The sequence below is a fragment of the Oenanthe melanoleuca genome, chromosome 4A, assembly GCF_029582105.1.
Source record: "Oenanthe melanoleuca isolate GR-GAL-2019-014 chromosome 4A, OMel1.0, whole genome shotgun sequence".
Lineage (NCBI taxonomy): Eukaryota > Metazoa > Chordata > Aves > Passeriformes > Muscicapidae > Oenanthe > Oenanthe melanoleuca.
Window position 1 is genome coordinate 234,512 of NC_079338.1, and position 23,869 is coordinate 258,380.

General features: G+C 59.4%; 1 protein-coding gene across 1 annotated transcript in view; it reads left to right on the top strand.

The window, feature by feature from the left end:
- Positions 1-12,447: 12,447 nt before the first annotated feature.
- The window catches only part of MID2 (midline 2), a 44,444-nt gene continuing 33,022 nt past the window's right edge, over positions 12,448-23,869 (top strand). The window contains exon 1 of the mRNA XM_056491037.1: positions 12,448-12,527. The gene's annotated coding sequence lies outside the window, so the exon portion shown is untranslated. The remainder of the gene's footprint in view (positions 12,528-23,869) is intronic.

The window sequence follows — 23,869 nt, forward strand, 5'->3', positions numbered from 1 at the left end:
TTTCGTGGAGCCATCCAAGGCTGCTGGCTGCTCTATTTTTAGCTCCCCAGAAGAAGCTGCAGGACTGGTGGAAGCAGCAGCGTGTTGATGAGGGGGAGCTGCTGCACCCCAGGCTCCCACGGGCTGAGCCCAGCTGGGCTCTCAGTGCCCCAGGGGCAGCCCCAGCCCGGAGCCCAGGTGGGCTGCAGGTGTGTGTCTGTGTGAGCAGGGCACAGCCCTGTGCTGGGTGATGTGGCAGGAATGTTAAACCAGTGACCCTGATCTCCTGGCACACATTATCTGCTCATGGGCCATCTTTAAACCAGCTGGGCAATCATCTTTATCTTCCCACAGCCCATCCTCCCTCCAGGAGATATCTCCTGTTCATGGCCAGTGAGTCCCAGGGCATGACTGATAAAATTCCATCATCCCATGGGAGATGCTCCAGCCAGGGGAGGAGCCAAGCCTTTCCTACCCAGATAAAAACTGACATTTTGGACACCAAGGCACCTTCTTTCCACTGGATTCTAGAGGAAAACCAGACCTTTCCACATCATCCCTGGAGCTTCAGAGGAAACTGCACCTTCTCCAGGAGCACTGCTCCAGCTGAACCACATCTGCCCCTGCAGGAGGATGCAGCCACCATTGAATGGGACTGTGCCAACACCCTGACTGACTGACGGGTGTCAGCTTGGATTCTGACTCTGGCAGGGCTGGGATTGTTCTGTGTAATACTGCATTTCTATTTTAATTTTCCTAGCAAAGAACTGTTATTCCTATATCTTTAACTGAGATCCCCTTATTTCAAAATTATAATAATTTGGAGGGAGGGGGTTTACATTCTCCATTTCAAAGAGAATCTCCTGCCTTTATTGGCAGACACCTGTCCCCAAACCAGGACAGCCTCCTTGGAGCAGTCCTGTTTGGAGAGTCCTTGTTTGGGAAGGAGCTGCCCCAGGAGAGCTGTGTGCCCCTGAACCAGCCTGGAGGGGCTGGCAGAGGAGCACAGCTGGGTGCAGGGCAGGGCAGCACTCCAGCTCCCTGGAATGTGCTGCTGGGGAAGGAATCAGCCTGACCCAGATACATTAAATAACACAATCCCTGGCCCAGCGCTGCAGCAGGAGCCAGAATTCCACACACAGTGAAAATCCAACTTCCTTCTGCCACAGACAGCCCAGAGCTGGGGGTGCCCTGGGGCAGAGCAGCAGAGGCTGAATGCAGCTGTGCACACCTGGCAGCCCTGCACTGCTGGGGACACACCTGCAGCTGCAGACAGACAATGCCCAAACCAGCTCCTCAAGCCCAAACCTGGAGTTTGCAGCGCTGGGAGGGTGATGATCATTCCTGGTGTGTGCTCCAGCTCGGGAAGGGACGGGCTGCCCGTGGTACAGAGAATTTCTGGGTGTTCCATGCTGGCCATTCACCCACTGTGCACATCCCCAGGACACCAACCTCCCCGACCTGAGCCTGCTTTTCTTCTCCTCTGCAATGGCTCTTCCCCTAATGAGGAGCCACAAATATGATTCCACTAAAATTTAGGTTAGGCTCCGTGTGTGATGCAGGGAGGGCTTTGTGCAGACAGATCAGCTTTAGAGCTGCAGAGTGGAAAAGGATCTTTGCAGGGATTTTAATCTTGGAATGTTTCAGCTCTTTCCAAAGAAAGGAGAGGACAATGAAAAGCCAGGAAGGAACCAGGGACATGTGTAAAGCTGCTGATGGAAGATTCCCTGAGGCTCCCAGGCAGGCTGGAAATCTCCTGCTTCCCCTCCTGAGAGTTTCCTGTGTGTGCCTGAGCTGTCAGCCAGACCCCTCTGTGCCCTGGCCCTGCAGGACAGACAGACACAGCAGGACAGACAGACACAGCAGGACCCTGCTCTGACCCAGCTTTGCCCAGGTGTGCCCCTGCAGGACAGACAGACAGACACAGCCTTGCCCAGGTGACCCAGCAGGACAGACGGATACAGCAGGACAGACAGACACAGCAGGACAGACAGACACATCCTTGCCCAGGTGTGCCCCTGCAGGACAGACAGACCCAGCAGGACAGACAGACACAGCTTTCCCCAGGTGTGCCCCAGCAGGACAGACAGACACAGCAGGACAGACTGACACAGCCTTGCCCAGGTGACCCAGCAGGACAGACAGACCCAGCAGGACAGACAGATACAACCTTGCCCAGGTGTGCCCCTGCAGGACAGACAGACCCACCAGGACAGACAGACCCAGCAGGACCCTGCTCTGCCCCAGCACATCTGGAATTCCCTCGTTTCGATGAGCTGCCCTGGCTGGCGTGCCTGGGCCGGGCCAGCCCCCCTGGGGTCAGTGTCCCCCTGGGGTCAGTGTCCCCATGGGGTCAGTGTCCCCCTGGGGTCAGTGTCCCCCTGGGGTCAGTGTCCCCCTGGCCAGTGGTGGCCCCCAGGGCCGGGGGCTTTGCCAGCCCAGCACAGGGGGCACGTCCTGCTGCTGCCCTGGGCTGGGGCACGTGTGCTGGGCTCTCCACACTGCCAGGGGCTCCTTTTATTGCCCTTCTGCTCTTCCCTGCAGGGGTGCACTGCCTGAAAAAGAGTTTGGATTAAAAGGCGTTGGAGAACCTGCAGAGATTTTCTGCCATGGTCCAGCCCCAGCAGCGCTGCACTGAACCCCTGGTCCCAGCAGGGCCCCAGCTCAGCCTGGCTCACTGGGAGGCTCCCAGAGCATTCCTCAGCCAGCAGCTGACCCATCCCCAATGCCCCGGGGGTGTCCTGAGCCCTGTCCCTGCAGGAGGGGGTCCCTCTGCCCCCAGCCCCTCTCTGGGCGCGTCCAGGCCCTGGCAGCCAGGACTGAGAGCTGTGTGAGCTGTGCTGCTCATCTGGGGCACTGCCAGCCCAGCCCAGGCAGCAGCCTGTCAGCTCTTGCCTACATCACAAATCTGGATGGAAAATGCCCAGCCCAGTGGAAATGCCTGGAGCAGCAGCAGAGAGCTCCCCTCTGCAGGGCAGCAGCCACGGGAGACAGGCACAGCAGCAGCCAGGGCAGGATCCAAAAGGGAAATAGCTGAGATCCTCTGCCCCGGCAGGTTCTGCCTCGTCCCCCAGGAAGCCTCAGGAGGAGGCTGGTGGTGCTGGCAGGAGATGTTCACAGTCTGCCAGTCCCAGTCTGCACAGAGCCGGCGTGGGAGCAGCCAGTGGGGATCTCACATTTCACCCCGGGGTCCCTGCAGCCTCCTGCTCAGGTGAGTGTTCAGCACCTTCCGTGGTGGCCTGGCTGTGATCCTTGCCAAGCTGAGCTCCTGCACTGGGACCCTGTCATGGGACCCTGCCATGGGACCCTGTCACTGGGATCCCTGGGTCACTGGGATCCTGTCACTGGGATCCTGTCATGGGACCCTGTCATGGGATCCTGTCACTGGGACCCTGTCACTGGGACCCTGGGTCACTGGGATCCTGTCATGGGATCCTGTCATGGGATCCTGTCATGGGATCCTGCCATGGGATCCTGTCACTGGGATCCTGTCACTGGGATCCTGTCATGGGATCCTGTCATGGGATCCTGTCGTGGGATCCTGTCACTGGGATCCTGTCACTGGGATCCTGCCATGGGACCCTGTCACTGGGATCCTGTCACTGGGACCCTGTCACTGGGACCCTGGGTCACTGGGATCCAGTCATGGGATCCTGTCATGGGATCCTGTCATGGGATCCTGTCACTGGGACCCTGTCACTGGGATCCTGTCGCTGGGACCCTGTCACTGGGATCCTGTCACTGGGATCCTGTCACTGGGATCCTGTCATGGGATCCTGTCACTGGGATCCCTGGGTCACTGGGATCCTGTCATGGGATCCTGTCATGGGATCCTGTCACTGGGATCCCTGGGTCACTGGGACCCTGTCACTGGGATCCTGTCACTGGGATCCTGTCATGGGATCCTGTCACTGGGACCCTGTCACTGGGATCCTGGTCACTAAACAAAGTTAACAAAAAAAAAATCCAAAACACCAGAACAAATCAAACCCAAAAAAACCCTTCTCTCTCTAAAATAAACTAAAATAATAATTTAAGTTAAAAACTGACTAAAGTATTTTTGTATACTGGTGTTAAAAATTATAAAAAGTAAGAAAAAAAATTAATTTAAAAATCTTATTCCAAATTTCTTATTTTCTCTGTTATTAATTAATTTCTTCTCTATACCCACTTAAATTTTAAACCTACCTTACTTTTACTCCTAAATACTATCTAAAAAATTAAAGTTAAGTATATTAAAACTAGCAAACCTAAACTAAACCAAAGCACAGGGTCACAGGGCAGGGCTTTGGCCAGGGGCCACTTGTGCCAGCAGAATGGGAATTTTGTCCCTGCCCTGCCTGGGGACAGGCAAAGGGCCACAGGATGCAGGTGGCACACACCTGGACAGCACAAAGCCGTGTCCCTGCCCCCACAAAGAGCAGAATCACCTGTAATTTACCTGTTCTGCAGGTAGATCCCAAAGTGTCTGCCTCTGGCAGCATCTGGGGATGCTCTGCAGAATTCCTCGGGAAAACAAAAATCCTGATCTGAGCCTTGCACTCGTCTGACCCACTCAGCAGCAAATCATCTGGAGAGTGAGTAATTACAGCCTGCTGCTAATAACGAGCAGCAGACTCCTCATCAGCTGCACAAGTTTGGATGAACGATTTTTTAATTTTTTTTTGGGGAAACCCTCGGTGAATCTTGCTGAGTTTGGGAGGACTCAGATCTGTCTGTGCCTGGGGGAAGGGGCAGGGGAAGGGTCAGGGGAAGGACAGTGGCCCCTGGCAGCAGCGTGGGGCTGTCACTGAGCGTTCTGCCCCCTAAGAAAATGAATTTAAATTGTTTTTTCCCCACTCTGTAGCCCCAGCTTGCTCCCAGGTGTCTCCCAGGGCCCCTGCACTGGCAGGTGAAGCCCCTGAGCACCAGGGCTCTCCAGAAGCCCTCAGAAACAAGGAGATAACCACCCCCATAACAGCGCTTTGCAGCTCTCAGATGTGAAATTTTCACCTTTTATCTCCGTCCAAATGAAAAATATTTTTGTTTTGCCATGTCAGCTGCAAGGAGCCTCCCCAGGGCAGGGGCTGGGCTGGGATCATCCCCCGGGGATGGAGCAGCCAGGGCTGTGCTGGAGCTCCCCAGTCAGTGTCTGAGTGACCAGTCTCCCTCCTGGTGAGCTCAGGGAATCGAGTTTCCCCCCTGAGCTGCTGGGTGACTCCCAGCTCGGCTCTGTGGCTTCGGTGGAAGCTTTCCCCACTCCCCACACGGGCTGGGCTGGTCACACGGCCTCTGCTACAGGCAGAGATGGAATTTTGGAGCCTCCCCAGAGTTTTCAGCCTCTCTGCAGAGTTTGGCTCCCCTGTGGGATGTCCCACGTTGCCCCAGCAGCATGCAGGGCAGGGCAGGTGTGCACACCTGTGCACAGCTCATCCTCGCCTCCTCCTCCTCCTCCTCAGCCTCAGCTGCCCCAGGCGGAGCATCCCCTGAGCTCAGCAGCTCCCGGCAGCTGCGGGAGGAGCAGAGCAGAGCAGAGCTCCCTGCTGGACCTGCCGGGCCAGCTCCTGTCCCACGGGGAGCTCCTGCCCGGCTCCCGCCCTCCTGGGGGAGGGGAAGGGCAGCAGGGGCCGCAGGTGAGCTCGGTGCCTCACCTGGGGCTGCCCTGGGGCGAGCACAGCCGGGGCAGGGAGCGGTGCTGTCCGTGTCACCCGGGGCAGCCTCTGTGCTGAGCTGGGCTCTGCCAGCAGCTCTCCTGGGCAGCAGCACGTCTCCTGCTCCTGCCATCGGCTTCTGCCACCCTGGCTGGCATTTGTTGTGCTTTGCTTTGTCCTGCTGCAGCAGGACACGGGGGGCAGCTCCTCTCTCCATCCTGCTCCGGGTCTGTCCCAGCTCCGGGTCTGTCCCAGCTCCTCTCTCCATCCTGCTCCGGGTCTGTCCCAGCTCCTCTCTCCATCTTGCTCCGGGTCTGTCCCAGCTCCGGGTCTGTCCCAGCTCCTCTCTCCATCCTGCTCCGGGTCTGTCCCAGCTCCGGGTCTGTCCCAGCTCCCTCTCCATCCTGCTCCGGGTCTGTCCCAGCTCCTCTCTCCATCCTGCTCCGGGTCTGTCCCAGCTCCGGGTCTGTCCCAGCTCCGGGTCTGTCCCAGCTCCTCTCTCCATCCTGCTCCGGGTCTGTCCCAGCTCCCTCTCCATCCTGCTCCGGGTCTGTCCCAGCTCCGGGTCTGTCCCAGCTCCGGGTCTGTCCCAGCTCCCTCTCCATCCTGCTCCGGGTCTGTCCCAGCTCCGGGTCTGTCCCAGCTCCCTCCCAGGCTGTGTCCAGCTGTCCCAGCCTGAGCCAGACCCAGGGCCTGTTCCAGGGCAGCTCATCCCAGGAGGCTGCACTCCCACTGCCAGGTGAGCACCTGGGCTTCACATTGCCAGATAAAAATCTGGGATTCAGCATTCCACTGCCCAAACATCTGGGCTTCACATTCCAAGATAAACATCTGGGATTCACCATTCCCAGATAAACATCTGGGCTTCACATTGTCAGATAAACATCTGGGCTTCACCAATCCCACTACCCAAACATCTGGGATTCACCATTCCCACTGTTCAAACATCTGGGCTTCACCATTGCCAGATAAACACCTGGGCTTCTCCATTCCCACTGCCAGGTGAACATCTGGGCTTCACATTCCCAGACAAACATCTGGGCTTCACCATTCCCAGACAAACATCTAGGATTCACATTCCTAGATAAACATCTGTGATTCTCCATTCCCAGATAAACATCTGGGCTTCACCATTCTCAGATAAACACCTGGGCTTCACCATTCCCAGATAAACATCTGGGCTTCACCATTGCCAGATAAACATCTGGGATTCACCATTCCCAATGCCCAAACATCTGGGCTTCACCATTCCCCCTGCCAGAGGAACACCTGGGCTTCAGCTGCTGCAGTCTGGCCCTGCCCCCAGCTGTGCCCGGGAGCCTGAGCCACATCCCTGCTGTCCTGGCAGCCTCTATTGCACAACCTGCTCTGTAAATCCCCCAGCGAGCCTTTGCTCCTGCTCAGTGACAGACAGTGCTGCTCAGGGGCAGGGCTGCCCCACGGGCTCAGGACACCCCATGTGCCCACACAGCGGTGGCTCCTGCCCAGCCAGAGCCGGGATCTGCTCTGGCAGCCTCTCTCCTGGCCCCAGCTCCCTGCCCAGGGCTTGCCCTGCCCAGAGGAGCTCTGTGAACCCCAAGGGAGGATCTGCTGTGTTTGTCTCTCCTTAAATCCCCTCAAGCTCAGCATTCATTTTTTCTCTCACCTTCCAGCTGCTGAGGTGTGAACAGGGAGGAGGAACCACTGGTGCTGCAGGCAAGGGGAGGGGGAATGCATTAGCTGGGCGAGCACATCCTCCCTTTTCTGCAAGCCTTTGATGTCCTTCGAGAGCAGTTGAGGACTCCTGAGGAAATTTGGAGTGCTCTGGAGTGAGCACGTTGCTTTTTTTTCTGGTTATAAGCCTGACCTGGGTCTTACAGGTGTGTATTGCTTTGTTTAATTGCTAAGGTAGCCTAATGCTGGGGAGAAAAACCTACAGCAGTGTTACCTGTCAGTGAGGGAATACCTGTTACCTGTCAGTGTGTGTGAATACCTGTCACCTGTCAGTGTGTGTGAATACCTGTTACCTGTCAGTGTATGAATACCTGTTACCTGTCAGTGTATGAATACCTCTTACCTGTCAGTGTGTGTGAATACCTGTTACCTGTCAGTGTGTGAATACCTGTTACCTGTCAGTGTGTGAATACCTGTTACCTGTCAGTGGGAATACCTGTTACCTGTCAGTGTGTGTGAATACCTGTCACCTGTCAGTGTGTGAATACCTGTTACCTGTTGGTGTGTGAATACCTGTTACCTGTCAGTGTGTGAATACCTGTTACCTGTCACTGTGTGAATACCTGTTACCTGTCAGTGTATGAATACCTGTTACCTATCAGTGTGTGTGAATACCTGGTACCTGTCAGTGAGTGAATACCTGTTACCTGTTGGTGTATGAATACCTGTCACCTGTCAGTGTGTGAATACCTGTTACCTGTCAGTGTGTGTGAATACCTGTCACCTGTCAGTGTGTGTGAATACCTGTTACCTGTCAGTGTGTGAATACCTGTCACCTGTCGGTGTGTGAATACCTGTTACCTGTCAGTGTGTGAATACCTGTTACCTGTTGGTGTGTGAATACCTGTTACCTGTCACTGTGTGAATATCTGTCACCTGTCGGTGTGTGAATACGTGTCACCTGTCACTGTGTGAATACCTGTTACCTGTCACTGTGTGAATACCTGTCACCTGTCAGTGAGTGTGAATACCTGTCACCTGTCGGTGTGTGAATACCTGTTACCTGTCACTGTGTGAATACCTGTCACCTGTTGGTGTGTATGAATACCTGTTACCTGTCACTGTGTGAATACCTGTTACCTGTCAGTGTATGAATACCTGTTACCTATCAGTGTGTGTGAATACCTGGTACCTGTCAGTGAGTGAATACCTGTTACCTGTTGGTGTATGAATACCTGTCACCTGTCAGTGTGTGAATACCTGTTACCTGTCACTGTGTGAATACCTGTCACCTGTCGGTGTGTGAATACCTGTCACCTGTCAGTGTGTGAATACCTGTCACCTGTCAGGGTGTGTGAATACCTGTCACCTGTCACTGTGTGAATACCTGTCACCTGTCGGTGTGTGAGGCTCGGGAAAAGCCGAGTTTCCTGTTCAGCCATCAGCCTCGGTTGATGTGGGGCAGCTCCGTCCGCCCAGGGCTGCCCCCAGCCCGGTGAGGATGAGGCACCGCTCCCACCAGCAGAGATAATTGCGGGGCAGGGCAGAGCTGCAGCTCCCCGGCCGTGGGGAGCAGGAGCTGCACCCGGCTCTGAAATCCCCGGCCCCGACCGGAGCAGCCGCTGCCATCCGTGCCCGTGGGCAGCAGCCGGGGATAAAGGAGGTGCTAATGGGAGCTGCGGAAAGGAAACCATCCAAACGCAGGAGAGAATCGGGAAGGAATTCTTCTGGGGGAATTCATCCAGCCAGCCCCGCTCGTCTCCACGCTGCTCTGCAGAACGAGTGGGAAGAGGGATGCAGAGCTTAAAAGGATTATTTTTTTCCTCTGTGCTTTCCACCGCAAGAAGAAATTTCCGAGGGGGAATCCTGCTTTACAACCTCGCGTTATTTATTCAGCAGGCATGCCAGGCACGCTGCACAGCTCGAGTGCTTCCGCTGCTGCCTGTGCAATGTGGATGAGCGCAGAGCAGCCTTGGGCAGGAAAACGGCAATTCCCCGAGTCCCGGCGCAGCTCCAGCCGATGCAGACACCCAGAGGGGCCCTGTGCAGAACACACGGGTCCTGGAGGGGCTGCCGGGCACTCGCCACCCCAGCACCGACCAGCCTTTGTGGGCAGATGATGTCCCACCCTGACTGCTCGGAGCGTGAGCTCTGCCCTCCTGCTGCCCTGCAGCTCATTAAAGTGCCCTGAGAACCTGCCCCTCCTGCTCGGAGTGCGTGCACAGACACCACAGCAATTGTGAATATTTGCCCAAGGTCACCCCGACACCTCTGGATGAAGGCAGGATCCCAGCTAACCCAGCACCCAGCAGGCCTGGAGGGAGCCTGGCACCTGCAGCCACCCGTGGGGAAAGCTGCCCCAGGGACTCAACCATCCTGAGTGTCTGAGTGAGCCCCAGCCCGCTGTGGGCTTGGCATTGGGTCTGTTCAGCAGCTGGAGCACATCCAAACAGCCCCTGGGCTCCCTGGCCTATAAATAACTTACAAATAATTTATAAATAACCTGCTCATCCTGCAGTGAGGCTGGCACTGGAGGGACACGGACACACCGTGGGGCTGGTCACCATGTGCCTGGTGCCAGTGCCACCAGCTGGGCCCCGTGTCCCTGCCAGGCTGAGCTGCCACTGCAGCAGCTGGGCACTCAGCCTGGCACCCAGAGACCCTCGGTGGGACTGTGTGTCACCTCCAGCCACCTGCACTGCCCTCAGCTCCCTGCAGCCTCCTGTGCTGCTCACAGCCTGCACCCACCCCTGGCTACCTGCTGTGGCCACTGCTGGCCCTGAATTTGGAAAAGTGGCTTTAATTTCCCACCTGCCCAAGGGTCAGAGGATGGGGCTCTGCTCTGGCTGTTCGTTCAGCTCACACTGCTCTGCACAGACACAGAGACTGGTCCCAGAACAGCTCTAGCTTCTGTGATTTGGCTGTGCTTTCAGTGCTAGAAAATCAGAGGAGGGTTTAATGCAAACAGCACAGTGCAGATCAACTCCCCTGCTGGCAGACCCTGCTGGCAGCGAGAATTTGTGATCCCTGCGAGCCAGGTGAGAACCACGGTGGTGCTGGCAGCCTGGGCTGCTCAGGATCTGTGCTGGGTCACTGGAGAGGCACAGCAGGACACTGCTGAGTGCTCGGTGTCCCCTGGACCAGCACGGTGTGTGTGTGTATGTGCAGTGACAGTGACAGTGTGTGTGTGCAGTGACAGTGACAGTGTGTCTGTGTGCAGTGACAGTGACAGTGTCTGTGTGTGTGCAGTGACAGTGACAGTGTCTGTGTGTGTGTGTGCAGTGCCAGTGACAGTGACAGTGACAATGTGTGTGTGCAGTGACAGTGACAGTGTGTGTGTGCAGTGACAGTGACAGTGTCTGTGTGTGTGTGTGCAGTGCCAGTGACAGTGACAGTGTGTCTGTGTGTGTGCAGTGACAGTGACAGTGTGTGTGTGCAGTGACAGTGACAGTGTGTCTGTGTGCAGTGACAGTGACAATGTGCGTGTGCAGTGACAGTGACAGTGTCTGTGTGTGTGCAGTGACAGTGACAATGTGTGTGTGCAGTGACAGTGACAGTGTCTGTGTGTGTGTGTGCAGTGCCAGTGACAGTGTGTCTGTGTGCAGTGACAGTGACAATGTGCGTGTGCAGTGACAGTGACAGTGTCTGTGTGTGTGCAGTGACAGTGACAGTGTGTCTGTGTGTGTGCAGTGACAGTGACAGTGTGTGTGTGCAGTGACAGTGACAGTGTCTGTGTGTCTGTGTGCAGTGACAGTGACAATGTGCGTGTGCAGTGACAGTGACAGTGTCTGTGTGTGTGCAGTGCCAGTGACAGTGTGTCTGTGTGTGTACAGTGACAGTGACAGTGACAGTGACAGTGACAGTGACAGTGACAATGTGCGTGTGCAGTGACAGTGACAGTGTCTGTGTGTGTGCAGTGACAGTGACAGTGTGTCTGCGTGTGTGCAGTGACAGTGACAGTCTGTGTGTGCAGTGACAGTGTGTGTGTGCAGTGACAGTGACAGTGTGTGTGTGTGCAGTGACAGTGTCTGTGTGCAGTGACAGTGACAGTGTGTCTGTGTCTGTGTGCAGTGACAGTGTCTGTGCCTGTGTGCAGTGACAGTGACAGTGTCTGTGTGTGTGCAGTGACAGTGACAGTGTGTCTGTGTGTGTGTGCAGTGACAGTGACAGTGACAGTGTCTGTGTGCACTGATGGTGGCACTGGGGCACACAGGAGGCTCCTGCTGCTCCTGGCTCCCAGCACCTGCCTGCAGCTTGCCCAGCCTCACCTTCACAGGCACCAGGAGCCTGGATGGATTTTTCCTCGTGTTTATTTTTATAAGACAGCTCATTTTACACTCTGGGCAGCCTTCAAATATAAATAACCTGTGCCACATGTCCCCATATTACCGAGGAATAAATTACAGCTCTGGGCTCCCCCTCCCATGTTTCCCTTTGATGTTATTGCTGTGGATACACATATACGAGCACTTTGCATATAAAAATCCAACCTCACCCAGAGCTGCTTTGCTGCGTGGAGAACACTGGGACGTTCCTTTGTGATGCTGAACCGGGTGGTGAAACCCCATTGAATTAATTTTTCACTTTGAAAATAATAAATGTGGTGAAAGGCCCGCTGTCAAGGTAGCAAGTGTCACCATAAACTCATGGGCACACAGTTCATAGGGACACACACTGCCTCTAACCCCACAGGAACAGAGTCCCTATGGGAGCACACAGTGTCCCCAATGCCATGGGAGCACGCAGTGTCCCTGATCCCATGGGACACACACACACGCGGTGTCCCCAGTCCCATGGGACACACACACAGACGGTGTCACTTGTCCCACTGTCCCCACGCAGTGTCCCTGATCCCATGGCACACACACACGGTGTCCCCAGTCCTGCTGTCCCCTGTCCCGCTGTCCCGTGTCCCATATGACACACACACACACGGTGTCCCCAATCCCATGGCACACACACACACACACACAAACGGTGTCCCCAGTCCTGCTGTCCCCGGTCCCATAGGACACACGCACACACAGTGTCGCCTGTCCCACTGTCCCCAGTCCCGCTGTCCCCAGTCCCGTAGGGGACACACGCACACTCTGTCCCCGGTCCCACCTGCGGGGGGCGGGGCCAGCCCCGAGGGGCGGGGCCCGGTGCTGGCGCGCGGCCCCGCCCGCCCCGCCCGCCCCGCCCGCCCCGCGCGCGCCGCCGCCGCCGAGTCCCCGCGCCTCCAAGATGCCCGGGCAGCGGCGGGGAGGCTCCCGCGGGCCGCCGGTACGTACGGGCACCGGTACCGGCACCGGCACCGGCATTGCCACCGGGAGCGGCACCGGGAGCGGGGCGGGCGGGGAACCGGGCCGGGCCGGGGGGGCTCAGCGGCGGGGAGGCTCCCGCGGTACGTACGGGCACCGACACCGGCATTGCTACCGGGAGCGGCATCGGGAGCGGAGCGGACGAGGAACCGGGCCGGGCACGTTCCGGTACCGACTCGGGGAGGGAATGCCGCGGCCCAGCGGTGGCACCGGGGCGGGAGGAAGAAGCACCGAAGCGGCCCCGGCGCGGCCCTTCCCGCGGGTCTGCAGCCGGGGCTGCCGCCCTTCCCGCCGCCTCTGCCGGCTGCCGAGCGCGTCCGCCAGCCCGGCCCGGCACCGTCCGCCGCTCGGCGGGGACGCCGGCGGGCCTGTCCCCTCCCGGGGCTGGCCTGTCCCCTCCCGGGCTGGCCTCTGCCCGCGGCCTGGCCGTGCCCCGGTTCGGCGGGAGCCGCGCTGGCCGCGGCGCTGCGGGGCGCTGCCAAGTCCCGCTCCCCGCCCGCGGCTCCGGGATCCCGCGGCCCCTCCTCATCCCCGGCCCGGATTTCAGTGCCGAGTCCGGTTCGCGGTGCCGGGTTGGCGGTGCCGGGCTCGGTTCGCGGTGCGGGGCTGTCGCCGCTGCCGCGGGGCCGGTGCTGCCCTGGCGCTCCCGGGCCCCCCGCACCCTTTCCCCGGCGCGGCTCAATCCGGGGAACTCCAGGACCACAGGAGTTACTGGGAGTTACTGGTGGCTCCGTGGCCCGGAGCCGCACAGAAGGACACGGCCACGCGTGGGGGTCTGGCCCCGGGCTGGGGGACATTGCGGGGTGCTTGCTGCCCGTGTTTTGGGGTCCCTGCCAGGCTCGGGGACATTGCGGGGTGCTGCCCGTGTTTTGGAGTCCCTGCCGGGCTGGTGTGTGTGATCCTGGCCTGCGCCGAGGATCTGTGCAGCTGCTGGGAAACGTGCCCGAGCGGCACCTCTCCAAACGCATCCCGAGCGCGGGTTTCTCGCCGCGCGGGTTCAGGGGCGGGATGCGGCTGTGCCGCTCCGGCGCTGCCTCAAGCCCGGACACGCCGCGTTCCCGGCTCCTGCCCCCGCTGGCTGCCGCCCAGCTCTCCCCGCCAGCCCGGAGGTTTCGGCTCCGCTTTTGTTGTCGGAAGGCGGCTGCGGGGAGACCGGCTCTGCCGGCCGGGTGGGACTGGCGGCGCTGCCTGGCGAGCGGGGGGCATCGCCGGGCCGTGTCCGCAGAGCCGGAGCTGCCGCCGAGGCTCGGAGTGCGGTATCGAGCTGCTGCCGGACCCTCCCGACGTGGCCAGCACTGGCCCTGCCGGCCGTGCCCCGGGCAGTGACCCTCGGGCTGCGCTGGAGCGGCTCTGCGGGGCTGAGCTTGCTGCTGCATTTCACCGTCCAGCAGCACACTCCGTGCTCGGCTTGTGCCCCTGCCCGAGGGCTGGTAAAAGCACGGCAGGAGGAGGGAGGCTGGTCCAGCAGCAGCGAGGGGATGCTCCCAGAGGCGGGGGGATGCTCCCGCAGGCGAGGGGATGCTCCCACACCGAGGGGATGCCCCCACACCGAGGGGATGCCCCCACACCGAGGGGATGCCCCCACAGCCGAGGGGATGCTCCCCCAGCCGAGGGGATGCTCCCCCAGCCGAGGGGATGCTCCCACAGCCGAGGGGATGCCCCCACAGCCGAGGGGATGCCCCCACAGCCGAGGGGATGCCCCCACACCGAGGGGATGCCCCCACAGCCGAGGGGATGCTCCCACAGCCGAGGGGATGCTCCCACAGCCGAGGGGATGCCCCCACAGCCGAGGGGATGCCCCCACACCGAGGGGATGCCCCCACAGCCGAGGGGATGCTCCCCCAGGCGAGGGGCTGCTCCCACACCGAGGGGCTGCTCCCACACCGAGGGGATGCTCCCGGGTAAACGCGTTAAGCGCAGTAGCAGTGCCAGGAGGAAGGAAGAGCCGGTGCCAAGGACAGCAGCAGCAGTCTGGGCTCGGGCAGGTGCCTGCAGAGCCCTGGGTGTGCCCCTGCTGCCACCCGAGCCCGGCATGGCGGCTGGGAGGCCGTGCCTGTGCGCAGCCCACGGCCTGCCTGCTCTGGAAATGCTGCTTTGCAAGGGAAGGGAGCTGCCGTGGGTGATAAATCCCTGCCGTGCAGAGCGAGCAGCGGCTGGGCTGTGCTGGGCTGTGAGTGAGCACGGCTCGGGGGTGTGTGTGTTTGTGTGTTTGTGAGGGGTGGGACCGGCCCTGGGACCGTGGGGATTGACAAACGACTTAATTCTGAAGCCAGGATTATGTTGTCTCCTGCTCCATCCCCTCTGGGAATGGATGGATGTTTCCAAACCTCGCTGTGGCTCCCCTGGGCTCCCTGTGGGTTTCTCAGCTGCTGGTTGGGGTGTCTGCAGTGGGGAGGGGGCTTTGAGCCTTTCAGCCCCTGCCTGTGGGGGGGTGGTGCTCCCTGAGGGTCCGGGGCTGTCCCATCCGAGATGCTGGAGCTGTCTGCACAGCTGCCTCATTCAGCGGGGCTGATGAGCAGCGTGGTTATTTTGTTCCTGTGCTGCCGATGACAAACAATTCTGTAACAAACCCACATCAGGCTGCCCGGAGCCCCCTGGGGCTGGTGGGGTGGGAGGGTGCGTGGTGCTCCCCGGGAGGGCAGAGCCGGGGCAGGCTGAGCCTGTGCTGCTCTCAGTGTTCCCTGCCTGGAATGCGAGTGTGTGCCGGCTGTGGGGGCAGCCCCTCGCACTGCAGAGCCCGGCTCCCAAAAATGCCAGGGCCTGGAGGTCAGCAGCAGGAGAATGGGGCGTCTGTGCAGCTCTGAAAGGAGCCTTGTGCCGTGCCAGGCGGGGCTGCAGGGATCCTGAGCCTGTGTGAGCTCCTCCAGACTGTCCTGAGCCTGTGTGAGCTCCTCACTCTGCCCTGAGCCTGTGTGAGCTCCTCCAGACTGCCCTGAGCCTGTGTGAGCTCCTCCAGACTGCCCTGAGCCTGTGTGAGCTCCTCCATGCACCCCTGAGCCTGTGTGAGCTCCTCACACTGCCCTGAGCCTGTGTGAGCTCCTCACTCTGCCCTGAGCCTGTGTGAGCTCCTCCAGACTGCCCCGAGCCTGTGTGAGCTCCTCACTCTGCCCTGAGCCTGTGTGAGCTCCTCCAGACTGCCCTGAGCCTGTGTGAGCTCCTCCACACTGCCCTGAGCCTGTGTGAGCTCCTCCATGCACCCCTGAGCCTGTGTGAGCTCCTCCATGCACCCCTGAGCCTGTGTGAGCTCCTCCAGACTGTCCTGAGCCTGTGTGAGCTCCTCACTCTGCCCTGAGCCTGTGTGAGCTCCTCACTCTGCCCTGAGCCTGTGTGAGCTCCTCCAGACTGCCCTGAGCCTGTGTGAGCTCCTCCACACTGTCCTGAGCCTGTGTGAGCTCCTCCAGACTGCCCTGAGCCTGTGTGAGCTCCTCCACACTGCCCTGAGCCTGTGTGAGCTCCTCCAGACTGCCCTGAGCCTGTGTGAGCTCCTCCAGACTGCCCTGAGCCTGTGTGAGCTCCTCCACACTGCCCTGAGCCTGTGTGAGCTCCTCCACACTGCCCTGAGCCTGTGTGAGCTCCTCACTCTGCCCTGAGCCTGTGTGAGCTCCTCCAGACTGCCCCGAGCCTGTGTGAGCTCCTCACTCTGCCCTGAGCCTGTGTGAGCTCCTCCAGACTGCCCTGAGCCTGTGTGAGCTCCTCCACACTGCCCTGAGCCTGTGTGAGCTCCTCACTCTGCCCTGAGCCTGTGTGAGCTCCTCACGCTGCCCTGAGCCTGTGTGAGCTCCTCACGCTGCCCTGAGCCTGTGTGAGCTCCTCCATGCACCCCTGAGCCTGTGTGAGCTCCTCCAGACTGCCCTGAGCCTGTGTGAGCTCCTCCATGCACCCCTGAGCCTGTGTGAGCTCCTCCAGACTGTCCTGAGCCTGTGTGAGCTCCTCACTCTGCCCTGAGCCTGTGTGAGCTCCTCACTCTGCCCTGAGCCTGTGTGAGCTCCTCCAGACTGCCCTGAGCCTGTGTGAGCTCCTCCAGACTGCCCTGAGCCTGTGTGAGCTCCTCACTCTGCCCTGAGCCTGTGTGAGCTCCTCCACACTGCCCTGAGCCTGTGTGAGCTCCTCACACTGCCCTGAGCCTGTGTGAGCTCCTCCACGCTCCCTGACCCCGTGCCAGCGCCCCAGAGCTGCCCATGCTGGGCAGGGAGGGCACAGAGCCTGGCACGCTGCACTTGTGCCAGCAGGGCAGGATGTGGGGCAGCCGCTGCCCCTCCCCTGGCTTTGTCCAGCCCCTGTCCCGGTGGCAGAGTTGCCCTTTCTGTGCCTCTGGATGTGCTGCATTTCTCAGGAAACGGCCCATTGTGCTCCATCCCTGTCCTGGGGCCAGCGTGGGGACACCCTTGTCCTTGTTTTCTGGGGCTCCCACCCGCTGCCCCCAGCCCCAGTAATGCCCATGAGCACAGCCAGGACACGAGTGGGGAGCTGGCCCCAGGACAGTGTGGGAATGGGGCTGGGTGACAAACTCTGGGATGGGGGGTCAGGCTGGGCACTGTTTATCTCTTTTTCGGGCAGTCTCACTGTGTCCCCGTGGGCTTGGCTTGCTCCCCAGCTCCTGGTGCCAGGAGGGCAGGGGCATCTCTGTGCTGGGGCAGTTCCTGCGTGTCAGTGCTCCCCTTATCCCTCTGAAGGAGTCACAGAACAGGCTGAGCTGGAAGGGACCCTTCAGGGTCGTTAATTCCTGGCCCTGCACAGCCACCCCAAGATTCTCATCATCTCCCTGCAAGGGGTGTCCAGGTGCTTTTTGAGCTCTGGGGCCATCCCCACTGCCCTGTCCCAGTGCTCAGTCACCTGCTGGGTGGAAATCCTGTCCTGATGTCCGACCTAAGCATCATGTCCTGTCCCCCTTTCCCTCCCTGTGGGATGTCCTTCATTCCGTGTGTGTTTGCTCACGGGAATGTGGGGTGTCCCAGATCCCCCCTGGTGCTCCCCAGCGGCTGCTCCCAGAGCCAGGACACCCCCGGGTGCCCCACTGCAAAGCCCAGGTGTGTCCCACCTGCTCCCAGCCCGGCCAGGGCTGCCCTGCAGCTCAGGGCTGGGCTGAGCTCCGGGTCTCTGAGCTCCGGGTGGTTCTGGTGGGAGCTGGGATGTCCCGGGGAGGAGCCCGGCACCGCCCCGGCTCTGGGTGGTGCCATCTGCTCTCTGCTCGCCTTCCTTTGGGGCATTTCCCGTGGGATTTCCGCCCCTGGACGGGAAAGGGCGCGGGTGGGGCCGGGCTGGGATGGAATCCCAGCCTGAGCATGAATGGGGAGCTGCTGTCACTTGTGCTTCAACTGCCTTGTGGTCCTTACTCTCCAAAGGGAGAAGGGAAGTGGGGGAGAGCTGTGTGAGGCTTTTGTTTGGAGGAGTTGGAGTTTGTGATTTTTCTGGGATTTTTTTTTTCACAGATGTTGCAGTTGGATGCTGCAAGCTCTCAGGTCTCAAAACTGCATTTTATAAATCTGGCTGTCTGGCAGCTCTGCTGGAGGGGGAGAAGGAAAACCCACGGGCTTGTGGAAAGCCAGTGTGAGAAATAAATGGGAGCTTGGTGCATCTGTGAGGCTGTGGGGGCAGATCCAAGGGCTCTGCTGCATCCCTGCATGAGCACACACTGCAGCCCCTGTGCCTGCTGCACTGGGGTGCCCAGCCTCACTCACTTCCCACGGCATTCCAGGAGGAAAGGGATGGCAGTGCTGCTGTTTGCAGCCGAGACTCCTGTCCAAGGGGGAATGAATTGCTCAGCCTCTCTGTGCCTCGTTTTGCACATGCAGGAAGCAGATCACGTCGGGGTAATGGCCTAGAAATTAAATTTTGCTTTAATGCACAAACCCGATTTTGAGTGAAGGGGAAGAATTGCAGAGGGCTGGAGTGGGGCTCAGGGGAGCTGGGGACAGCTCCAGGGGCACCAGAGCATCTCTGGCAGCCCAGCAGGGACACTTTAGGCCAGGGTTTAGGCTGGATTTTGGCTGTGTTTGGCCGGGGTTTTGGCTGGGGTTTAGGCTGGATTTTGGCTGGGGTTTTGGCTGGGGTTTAGGCTAAGTTCTGGCTGGGTTTGGCTGGGTGCTGCTCTGGCTCAGGCTGCCACCACACTGCCGTGCTGCTGATGGTGATGATGGTGATGATGATGATGATGGTGGTGATGCCATGCTGTCCCACCGTGACACTGTGGCAGTGGCACTGCTGCCTGTGGTGCTGCTGGTGATGATGATGATGGTGATGGTGGTGATGATGATGATGGTGATGGTGGTGCCACCATGCTGTCCCACCGTGACACTGTGGCAGTGGCACTGCTGCCTGTGGTGCTGCTCAGTGCTCCAGCACTGGCATGAGGGAGCCCATGGCCCTGCCAGACTGAGTATATATATCTATAAACATAACACTGTTTATGTTTTAGGGGCAGGATTTTTCAAACTCTTGCTCCCAAGCCTCTGGCCACCGCTGTGGTCAGTCCTGCAGTGACCTCTGCCCCCTCCAGCACCCAGGAATCTCTCACTGCCCAGCAGTGAGCTGTGCCTGCCTGTGCATCACAGCCCCAGCACTGTCAGGGGCTCCTGAGGTGTCAAACCCCCGGGGAGGCTCTGCAGTCCTCTGTGATCGTGACAAATGCAGAATTCGGAACGCTTTGGGCTCTTTTCAGATCATTAAAGAATTTCCCTGAGTGTGAGAGCAGGTTGTGTGTGTGCTGTGCCTCTGCCCCCTCCGGCAGCCTGCGGGGAGGAGCAGGGATGGAGGAGATTTCCTTTGTGCTCACCTGCTGCACCTGAGCAGAGCTGGGAGGGATGGAGGAGGAGATCACCTTTGTGCTCACCTGCTGCACTGAGCAGAGCTGGGAGGGATGGCAGGAGATCACCTTTGTGCTCACCTGCTGCACTGAGCAGAGCTGGGAGGGATGGCAGGAGATCACCTTTGTGCTCACCTGCTGCACTGAGCAGAGCTGGGAGGGATGGAGGAGGAGATCACCTTTGTGCTCACCTGCTGCACTGAGCAGAGCTGGGAGGGATGGAGGAGGAGATTTCCTTTGTGCTCACCTGCTGCACTGAGCAGAGCTGGGAGGGATGGCAGGAGATCACCTTTGTGCTCACCTGCTCCACCTGAGCATCCTCAGCTCCTGCAGGCTCCCAAAACTACCTTGGCTGTCCCTCAGAGAGCTCTGGGGAGATGCAGTGCGCTGGAGCCGAGGGGGGACACTGCAGGGGGAGGCTGAGCCGGGGGAATTGGAGCTTTTTGTTTATAAATGTACTTTATTGCGAGATGCTAATGGCTCTGAGTCACCTCGGGCGCGGGAGCGTTTTGTCATCAAAGGCTTTAAATGACCTGGAAAAGTGTCCGGGGAGCGCTGGGTCACTGTCATCCCGCGGCACCCGAGAAATGGGAAATGTGGTGCAGGAGCACTCCCGAGGGACCGGGGCAGGAAAAAGGAGCAAAAACCGCCGTGCTTTGGAAACCAGCCATAGTCGTGCCTTCTGTGGGATGGAGAGAATCTGCAGGGAGAGCTGATCTGTGCTGGCTGTGGAAGGACGTGTGGGGGACCCGTTCCTGTGGACTTGGGGTCCCTTTGGGAAATGGGGTCCGTTTGGGACAGGGGGTCCCGTCCTGCAGTGGTCTGGGAGCTCCCCTGGGTTTGTTCATGGCCGATCCGGAGCTGGGCTGGGCTGGGCTGGGGCACACTGTGAGCTCCATCTCCAAACTTCCTCTGCTGGGACCCTCAGTGGATGGACCCCACGGGGACAGACGTGTCCCCAAGACCTGTCCTTGTGTGCCTGGAATCCCCAGGAATGGTGAATCCCTTGGAGTGGTGAACCCTTGGAATGGTGAATCCCTGGAGTGGTGAATCCCAGAATGCTGAACCCCCAGGCTGAGCCCTCATCAGCCACAATTTCCCTCCTTTTAAATGATCAATGTCTTAGAGCTGGTCCGGGAGCCCAGTCACACCCAGTTCCACCAGAGTGAGTGCCCCTTTCTGAGCACTGGTGGGGGGAGGAGGGTGTAAAAGTCCAGAATATCTGCTACCTGCCTTGTTTCTGCACTGGGCATCAGCACTAATTATCCCCCCATTGTCTCCAGTTCCTGCAGGAAGCGTTGTTTATCCTTGCAGCCTCCCAGGAATGCAGCCCAAGGAGCTGTGCTGATATATTTAACCTTGCACAGAGCAGCACAATGCCCCTGCACTTCCCTGCTCCCCGGGAGCCGTGGGAAGTGTCCGGGGAGGCTGGACAGTGACAAGGACAGGGCTCAGGGCTGCCTGCACAGCACTGCCAGCGTCAGGCTGGGCTCTGCCAGGGGCTGGAGCTGCTGCTTGGCTGCACTGAGCAATGGCAGGGCATGGGCTGGCAGGGCAGTGTCCCCATGGAGCCATGGGCAGTGTCCCCATGGAGCTGGCAGGGCAGTGTCCCCATGGAGCCATGGGCAGTGTCCCCATGGGGCTGGCAGGGCAGTGTCCCCATGGGGCTGGAGCCAGGGGCAGTGTCCCCATGGGGCTGGAGCCAGGGGCAGTGTCCCCATGAGGCTGGCAGGGCAGTGTCCCCATGGAGCTGGCAGGGCAGTGTCCCCATGGGGCTGGAGCCAGGGGCAGTGTCCCCATGAGGCTGGCAGGGCAGTGTCCCCATGGAGCCATGGGCAGTGTCCCCATGGGGCTGGAGCCAGGGGCAGTGTCCCCATGAGGCTGGCAGGGCAGTGTCCCCATGGGGCTGGCAGGGCAGGGGTCCTGTCCCCCTGGGGTGCAGAGGGTCCCTGCAGCCCTGGGGCTGAGCTGGGCTCCTCAGGAAGGAGATGTGGCTGCTGCTCTGCACGGGCTGTTCTGTCCTCCCCTCCACTCCAGTCCCTTCTGAACTCATTTCCCCAGGACAACAAAAGCAGAGACACAACTGCTGCCCAGATTCTGTATCCTGCTGTCACCCAGCCAATTAAGGAAAGGGCTGCCATGTTTTATTGCTTTTCCCTTAATGCACGGGTGGAGCAGCATAGCTCTTCTAAAGCCTCATTCTTGGAAGGGCTGAGCAATCTCCACTGGAGCTTTTTGGGGAGGAGGGGAAGGGAAAAACAAAAAGAGGGAAAAAAGGGGGAGGGGAAATAAATAAACATGCTTGGTGTGGAAAATATCAACCTGCAGATTTAACATTTTTCTGAGCAGGGCTGGGTATCCTGATGTGACTCTGAAGGCTGGCCAGGGTGGTGCTGGGGGAGACCAGAGGGAGCTTTGTGTGGGCTTGGAAAACTTGGGCAAAAATAGGGCCTGGATGCTGCTCCAGGGGGAAAAGTGAATTTTGGGCTGGCTGCTGTGGCCTCAGGTGATGTACACTGTGAATTTTGGGCTGGCTGCTGCTCTCTTCTCCCTGGCTTTTGGGCAAAGCTCAGCTGAACACAGCAGAATGTTTGGGTGCTGTCCTGTGCTGCTGCTGCTCATTGTCACTGCAGCCAGCAGGGACAGGGCCACTGGCCCTGGGCACGAGTGACACTGTGAACAGTGTCAATATTTTATAACTTTCATATTTGGGGAGTTAATGACTCTAAAGAAAGCAGGTTTCAATCTCATCAGCTATTCCTTGTGCTGTGTCAGTCCTGGACATCAAAGAGAAGATCAAAGAGAGAGGCATGCAAGGCTCTGATGGCAGCAGGCTGCTCTGGAGCAGGGCTCCCTCCCTGCTCCGAGGGGCTCCTGTCCCAGCCTGGGCTCCCCTCGGCCCTGCCACAGGTAAAAGCTCTTGTCCCAGCAGGGAGAACGAGATTGATGCACGAATGGAACAAGACCAGGGGCTGTTTGGGGTTTTGCAGTGTTGGGTGTGAGTGGGATGCTGCCCCAGGGGGCTGCTGCCTCTGGCAGGGTGCTGGGGAGCCCCTCACACCAACCCTGATCTTTCAATCCTTTTCCCAGTCTGGGTCAGAGTGTGAAACAAACCCTGTTCTTTCTGTTTTTTAATCTTTGTGTCTGCTGGCTGGAGGGATGCTGGGGTGCCCTGGGAGCCCCATCCTGGCAGCCCTGGAGCTTCCTCCTGCTGCCTCCCCATGGCTGCAGAACCCTCCCTGGCTGAGCTCAGGCACTGCTGGCAGCCCTCCTCTCCTCTGCTCTTTGGATCCAGCCCTGGCTCTCTTGGGGAAAAGAAGGATAATTTTAAATGTGTGTGTGTGTGCAGGGCTGTGTTTGGGCAGCAAGAGCTGCTGCAGCACGAACGTGTCCAAATACCCAGTGGATTTATTTCTAATCCCCCTGAGCTGGTGCAGGGGAGAGCGCAGGGATTCCCCCAGGCACTTGCAAATCCCATTTCAGGCAGTGGGGAGATGTGCAGTGGGGTGGGGGTGATGGAGCTGAGGGGTTTGGTGGGCACCAGGGCAGTTTGCCATCTGCAGGGGCTGCCAGCAGCCACACCCTCCCTGCTGCTGGGTCATCCCCCTACGCTTTGGTTACAGCCCTTTTCTGTGGAATTCCAGGCTGGTTTGGGTTGGAAGGACCTTAAAGCTCATCCAGTTCCAATCCCTTGCCATGGTAAGGACATTTACTTAGACCAGGCTGCTCCAAACCCCATCCAGCCTGGCTTTGGGCACTCCAGGGATCCAGGGGCAGCCACAGCTGCTCTGGGGACTGTGCCAGCCCTGCCCACCCTGCCAGGGAAGGATTTTCAGAGCCCAGCAGAGCCCGGCAGCACTGGGCTGCAGCTCCTGGTGCTCTGCAAACCCCAGCTGGGAGCAGCAGGTTGAGCTGCCTGCTGGGAGCTGTTTTCCAGGGAGGGAAGGGAGCTAAAAATACAGCTTGTGTTGTTTGCCTGCAGCTGGAGCTGGTTTAGGATCCCTGGCTGCTGTGGGGAGCAGCAGAGGACAGCCAGCCGTGGAACTCTGCCCTCCCCGCCCTGCTGCAAGCAGCGTGGCCAGGAGAGGCAGGGAGAGGATGGGATGTCAGGAGCTGCTGGGCTGCTCTGCTCAGAGTTTCCATGGCTGGATTTGCCTTTCCCCCTCAGCAGGAGCAGCCTGGAGCTGCTGCAGGGGCCGCTCAGGGGTTTGTCTGTGCCCTGCTGCACGGGACTCTTGGCAGCACAACCCACACAAGCATCAAGTGATGGTTCTGTCTGCAGCCCGAGGGGCCAGGGCTGGGCTGGGCTGGGCTGGGCTGGGGGTGTCCCAGGAGCTGCTGCTGCTCCTCTCCCATCCCGTCCTTGTGGCTCCTGTCCCGCTGTGAGCCCAGGCTCTGCCCCAGGCTCTGGGGTGGCCCCAGGCTGTGCTGGGGGGCTGGGGGTGGCAGTGCCAGTCTGCAGAGGCTCTCAGGGTGTTGGGGTGACCTGCAGGGGCTCTCAG